The sequence below is a fragment of the Dendrobates tinctorius genome, unplaced genomic scaffold (genome assembly GCF_039654945.1).
Source record: "Dendrobates tinctorius isolate UK_male_01 unplaced genomic scaffold, ASM3965494v1 ptg000028l, whole genome shotgun sequence".
Classification (NCBI taxonomy): Eukaryota; Metazoa; Chordata; class Amphibia; order Anura; family Dendrobatidae; genus Dendrobates; species Dendrobates tinctorius.
The window spans coordinates 47,974,127-47,981,714 of NW_027361696.1; positions in this window are offsets into that span (position 1 = coordinate 47,974,127).

The window sequence follows — 7,588 nt, forward strand, 5'->3', positions numbered from 1 at the left end:
CACTCCCATCATTGCCTTTTCCTCCACCACCTCCATCATTGCCTTCTTCCCTGCCACTCCCATAATTCTCTTTTCCACTACCACCATCATTGCCTTCTCCCACAGCTCCATCATTGCCTTCTTCCCCACCCACATCATTGCCTTTTTCCACCACCTCCATCATTTCCTCCTCCCCCACCATCCCCATCATTGCCCTTTCCACTACCATCATCCTTGCCAATTCCACCACCTCCATCATTTCCTCCCCTCTCCACCCCCATTATTGCCCTTTCCACCACCTCCATTGTTGCCTTCTCCCCCACCACCATCATTGTCCATTCCACCATGTCCATCATTTCTTCCTCCCCCACCAACCCCATCCTTGCCCATTCCACCACTTCCATCATTTCCTCTCCCCCCACCATCCCCATCATTGCCCTCTCCATCACCCCATCATTGCCTTCTCCCCATTACCCCCATCATTGCCCTCTCCTTCACCTACACACACAGACAAACACAGCACCATTCACCTCTCTGAATAATCCCCTTCAGCGCTACGAATGCACGTACGCACACACACACCATCACTCATCTCTACACACACACACAACACACATACATACAAAACAGACACAGCATCTCTCACCGCTCCGGACGCTCCTCCGCAGCTGAAGCATCACTGTCCTGGGAGCTTCCTCTCTCTGGCACAGCTGCGCTGAATGATGACGTCATCCAACCGTGCTGTGTGAGAGACAGGAAGCAGGACATATCCCTGCAGCTCCGCTTCTATTTTCTCTTGTAGGCAGCAGAGCTGCAGGGATCACTTCCTGCTTGCCGCACATGAGGGTAATCTGGCCAAGGGCCCCCTGGATCCTCATGGCCGGATAAACACGCCAGATTGCCCTCATTATTAGCCACCTGGCAGGGGCCCCCCTCCACCTCTGGGCCCCGATGCAGCCGCAGAGGCTGCACATGCGGTATGACCGCCCATGCCCCAGGGGTAAATGTTTTTCAGCCCTTGCACTTAGTGCATAGGCTTTACAAGTCAAGGAGTCCCCCTCCTTCCAAATGGTAAAAAATGTTTTCTTATGCTCTCCTTTGCATGTTTTGCAGGGTGTATTGGAGTGCCTCCTTCTAATTTTGGAAGTCCTTGCACATAATGCATATGCTTTACCACTCTAGGAGTCCCTCTCCTTTAAAAAAGGAAAAAAAATATTTTCTGAGGCCCTCCACTGCATGTTTTTGATGGTGTATTGGAATACACCTTACTAATTTTTGGAAGCCCTTGCACATAATGCATACACTTTACCACTCTAGGAGTCAGACTCGTTTAATAATAGAAAAACATTTTTTACTGAGGCCAGACTCTGCATGTCTTCCAGGTTGTATTGAAATGCCTCCTTCTAATTTTTGGAAGACCTTAAACATAGTGTATATGCTTTACCACTCTAGGAGTCCCTCTCCTTGCAATAAAGGAAAAAAAATGTTTTCTGAGGCCTTTCTCTGAATGTCTTCAGGGTGTATTTGAGTACCCCCTTGTAATTTTTGGAAGCCCTTTTACAAAGTGCATGCACTTCACTTTGAACGTAGAAATGGGCCCCCTTGCTTCTTGGGCCCCTGTGCGGCCACACAGGTTGTACTAATGATAAGCATGCCCCTGAGCGGTAATTAAAGCTTATATAAGTAAATCTGCATTTATTGACTTGATGAAATGTCTTGTGCCCCAGTATGGGTTGGAGAACCCACATGGTTCGGGAATTGGGACTTATTACTCGCAAATGTCTCCGAGAGATAAATGAAGATATATTTCAACCCCTCCTTCAGTCTATTTGAAGCCTAGGGGCGACCTGATGCCCTGAGGCAGACCAGGAGGACTTCCAACTAAGCTGGAAAACTGGTAAACAAAATTCTCATCTGACATTGCTGGTAGCAGGGGTCATAGTTCTTTGGACAACCAAGGAGGAGACAAGGAAGACAAGCAACACGTCCAACAGATACAGAAGAAGACTAAACGTCTAGTACAGTTTCATTAGACTCTCCCAGCACCCAGGACCTGATGGTAAAGGTAGTCAGACAGGGAGGGAAAAGTTTTGAAAGATGGTGAAGAAGTATCTAGCTGACTCTACCAGCATCCTCTGTGATTCCTCTGTGCCGAACAACAATTGGTTATCCAAGCTGGACACGTGGCATGAACTATCCCTCTATGCCTGTGAGGTGTTGGCCTGCCCTGCAGCTAGCATTTTCTCAGAGCAGGTATTTAGTGTCACCGATGCTTAATAACTGATAGGCACATCCACCTGTCAAATGAAAAGGCTGAAAGTCTGACTCTTATCTGAATAGGCCCAGATTTAACAGCCCCACCGAATAACAGCAGATGAATATAAAGCCAATGAAAATTCCTTTTTTCTGGTGTATTCCGATCCACCCTTCCCACCCATACAAGGGTATATGGTTCTTGGTTTATTCTTTTTTGTGTCCTCCTCCTCTTCCTCCTCCTCCTCATCCACTGTATCAACAGGATGATCACAAGACCCTTTCTCTTAACCCCTTTCTGACATCAGACGTACTATCCCGTCCATGGGACCCGGGCCCCTATGCCCATGGATGGGATAGTGCGTCTAGCGCGATCAGCGGCGCCCACATGGTGAGCGCCGCTGATCACGGCCGGGTGTCAGCTGATTATCACAGCTGACACCTGGCACAATGTGTCAGGGGCGGTCACGGACCACCCCCAACACGTTAAACCCTTGCACACCGTGATCAAACATGATCGCGGTGTACTAGAGGTTAAAGGGAAGCATCGGCAGGGAGGGGGCTCCCTCCGTGCTTCCCTGAGCCCCCCAGAGCAGCGCAATGTGCAGCTCTGCTGCGGGGGGCTCTTTCCCTGCAGGCCAACGAATCCAAGATGGCGACGGGGGCCTGCAGGGAGCTGATTTCCTCAGTGCCTGCAAAGCGCAGGCATGAGGAAGTCTGCAGCAGTGCCTGTGACAGATCGCTGATCTGTCACAGTGATCTGTGATGTGACAGATCAGCGATCTGTCACAGGACAGTGATGTCCCACCTGGGACTATGTAATATAGTTAAAAAAATAAAAAAAAAGTGTTAAAATAATTTTTAAAAAATCGCCAAATAAATTAGAAAAAAATTAAAAAATATTCCCCCAATAAATCCATTTTTTTAAAATAAAAAAAAAAACAAAGAAAGTACACATATTAGGTATCGCCGCATCCGTAACGACCCGCCCTATAAAACTGTCCCATGAGTGAACCCCTTAAAAAATAAAAATAAAAAACGAAGCAAAAAATAATGATTTATTATCATACCGCCAAACAAAAAGTGCAATAATGCGCGATCAAAAAGACGCATATAAATATCCATGGTACCGCTGAAAACGACATCTTGTCCCGCAAAAAATCAGCCACCAAACAGCGTCATCCGCAAAAAAATAAAAAAGTTATAGCTCGCAGAATAAAGCGATGCAAAAATAATTATTTTTTATATAAAATAGTTTTCATTGCATAAAACCGCCAAAACATAAAAAAATAGCCTAAATGAGGTATCGCTGTAACCGTACTGACCCGAAGAATAAAACCGCTTTATCCATTTTACCGCATGCGGAACGGTGTAAACGCACCCCACCAAAAGAGATTCATGAAACGCTGGTTTTTGTTCATTCTGCGTCCCAAAAATTGGAATAAAAAGCGATCCAAAAATGTCACGTGCCCGAAAATGGTACCAATAAAAACGTCAACTCGTCCCGCAAAAAATAAGACCTCACATGACTCGGTGGGTCAAAATATGGAAAAATTATAGCTCTCAATAAGTGGTGATGCAAAAACTATTTTTACAATAAAAAGCGTCTTTTAGCGTATGACAGCTGCCAAACATAAAACCCCGCCATAAATAGTAAATCAAACCCCCCGTTATCACCCCCTTAGTAAGGGAAAAATAATAAAATTAAAAGAAAATGTATTTATTTCCATTTTCCCATTAGGGTTAGGGCTAGGGTTACGGCCAGGGCTAGGGTTAGGGTTAGGGCTAGAGTTAGGGCTGAGATTAAGGGTAGGGGTGTGTTGGGGTTTGGGTTGGAGTTAGAATTGGGGTTTCTACTGTTTGGGCACATCAGGTGCTCTCCAAATGCAATGGCGTCTTATCTCAATTCCAGCCAATTCTGAGTCGAAAAAGTCAAATGGTGCTCCTTCCCTTCCAAGCTCTGCCATGCGCCCAAACAGTGTTTTACCCCCACATGTAGGGTATCAGCCTACTCAGGACAAATTGCAAAACAACTTTTGGGGTCCAATTTCTCCTGTTAACCTTAGGAAAATAAAAAATTGGGGGCAAAAATATCATTTTTGTGGAAAAAAATGATTTTTTTATTTTCACACCCGAACGTTATAAACTTCTGTGAAGCACTTGGGGGTTCAAAGTGCTCACCACACATCTAGATAAGTTCTGTGGGGGGTCTAGTGTCCAAAATGGGGACACTTGTGGGGAGTTTCAATAGTTTAGGTACATCAGGGGCTCTCCAAACGCACATGACACCCGCAGACCATTCCATATGGGGTGTCAGCGTACTCAGGACAAATTGGCCAACAACTTTTGGGGTTCAATTTCTCCTGTTACCCTTGGGAAAATAAAAAAATTGGGGAATAATTGATCATGTTTGTGGAAAAAATACAATTTATTTATTTTCATGCCCGGGTATTATAAACTTCTGTGAAGCCTTTGGGGGTTCAAAGTATTCACCACACATCTAGATAAGTTCCGTAAGGGGTCTAGTTTCCAAAATGGGGTCATTTGTGGGGGGATTCCACTGTTTAGGCACATTAGGGGCTCTGCAAAGGCAACATGACACCCGCAGACCATTCCATCAAAGTCTGCATTACAAAACGTCACTACTTCCCTTCCGAGCCCCGACATGTGCCCATACAGTAGTTTTCTCCCACATATGGGGTATCAGCGTACTCAGGACAAATTGGACAACAACTTTTGGGGTCCAATTTCTCCTGGTACCCTTGGAAAAATAAAAAAAATTGGTGACTAAAAGATCATGTTTGTGGAAAAAATATGAATTTTTTATTTTCACGCCCGGGCGTTATAAACTTCTGTAAAGCACTGGGGGGTTCAAAGTGCTCACCACACACCTAGATAAGTTCCTTGGGGGGGTCTAGTTTCCAAAATGGTGTCATTTGTGGGGGGTTTCCACTGTTTTGGTACATCACGGGTTTTCCAATCGCGACATGGTGTCCAATCTCAATTCCAGCCAAAAACGTCAAATGGCGCTGCTTCCCTTCCGAGCTCTGCCATGCGCCCAAATAGTGGTTTACCCCCACATGTGGGGTATCAGCGTACTCAGGACAAATTGCACAATATCTTTTAGGGTCCTGTTATCCTTGGAAAAATAAGAATTGAGGGTGAAAAGATCATTTTTGAGGAAAAAATGATTTTTTAATTGTACGGCTGTACGTTATAAACTTCTGTGAAGCCCTTGGGGGTTCAAAGTTCTCAACACACATCTAGATAAGTTCCTTGGGGGGGCTAGTTTCCAAAATGGTGTCATTTGTGGGGGGGTTTCCACTGTTTTGGTACATCAGGGGTTTTCCAATTGCAACATGGTGTCCGATCTCAATTACAGCCAAAAACGTCAAATGGAGCTGCTTCCCTTCCGAGCTCTGCCATGCGCCCAAATAGTGGTTTACCCCCACATGTGGGGTATCAGCATATTCAGGACAAATTGCACAATAACTTTTAGGGTCCTGTTACCCCTGGGAAAATAAAAATTGGGGGTGAAAAGATCATTTTTGTGGAAAAAATATGATTATTTAATTGTACCGTTGTACGTTATAAACTTCTGTGAAGCCCTTGTGGGTTCAAAGTTCTCACCACATATCTAGATAAGTTCCTTGGGGGGGTCTAGTTTCCAAAATGGGGTCACTTGTGGGGTGTTTACACTGTTTAGGTACATCAATTTTTAACCCTTATAACTTCCTAACAAAAAAAATTTTGGTTCCAAAATTGTGCTGATGTAAAGTAAACATGTGGGAAATGTTAGTTATCAAGTTTTTTGTGTGCCTTATCTCTGTGATTTAAGGGCATAAAAATTCAAATTTGGAAAATTGCGAAATTTTCAAAATTTTCGCCAAATTTCCATTTTTTTCACAAATAAGCGCAAGTTATTTGAATGAAATTTTACCACTATCATGAAGGACAATATGTCACGAGAAAACATTGTCAGAATCACCAGGATCCATTGAAGCGTTCCAGAGTTATGACCTCATAAAGGGACAGTGGTCAGAATTGTAAAAATTGGCCCGGTCATGAAGGTGCAAACCACCCTTGGGGGTGAAGGGGTTAATTTTTGCAGAATTTGTATGATACCCACCTTCATAATTTTAGATACCTACCTGAAAATGTTGTTCAGCTCTTGCATTTAGTGCAAGGTTCCACAACTCCAGTCCTCAAGGCCCACCAACAGATCATGTTTTCAGGATTTCCTTAGTATTGCTCAGGTGATAATTGCATCACCTGTGCAATACAAAGGAAATCATGAAAACATGACCTGTTGGTGGGCCTTGAGGACTGGAGTTGGGGAACCCTGATTTAGTGCATAGGCTTTACCAGTCTAGGAGTCCCACTTCTTCCAAATGGGAAAATGTTTTCTGAGGCCCTCCTCTATCTCTCTTCCAGGGGGTATTGCAGTCCCCCTTTAAATTTTGGCAGCCCTTGCACTTAGTGCATAGGTTTTAGCAGTCTAGGAGTCCCACTACTGAATAATTTGAACAGAATGTGTATGAGGCCACTGTCTAATGCAGGTTGTATCGGAATCCCTCTTCCGTCTAATTTTTGGCATTTCTTCATATGGAAAAGAAAATATGCAGCCCTGAAAAGGAATGTAGTTTTTAGGTTGCAGCAGTTCTTAGATAATTTGCTTTACCAGTCTAGGAGTCCCACTCCTTACAAATGGGAAAAAAAATCAGAAATCTCAAGCACATGATTCCTTTATTTTCCTTATTGAAATGGAATACTGCTGCAATTTCGAAAGTAGCAGCATGTTCATTCTATCAGCATTTTTGCAGAGTTTTTTCACCATTGAAAGCAATGAGAAAGTGCAAAAATACAGCAAAAATGCTAGGTGTGAACGTAGCCTAAGGGGTGAAAGAGGCATTTTTTTTCTCTTTTTAATTTTGCCTTATATACATGTCATTATACAAGAAAGAAGGTTTCCTAACTTTTTTCTTGTAAAATCCATTCTATCTTCGGTTTCACATGTTTTACTGTAAATCCGTAAAAGTGGCATTATACTGTGACAACATTGTTCCCGGCAGTGATCCGGGAGTCAGTGATGTGTCCAAGCTTCTTCTCCATGTTGTTCCCATTCCATTTGAGTGCCATTTCCATCCACTTGAGTGATTTTCCTGTCCTCCCCCCACCTCCCGGCCCTCTTGTTAGGGTCTTCTGGAAAAATGCTTGTTTCCCATTGACTTCCATTATACTCGTTAATTGAATCAAGCCCGTCCGAGTATCTGACCTACACTATTCGAGTACCACAAGCACTTGAGCATATTAGTGCTCCATCATCATTACTGATGAATGTTAATTCTAAGTAAGG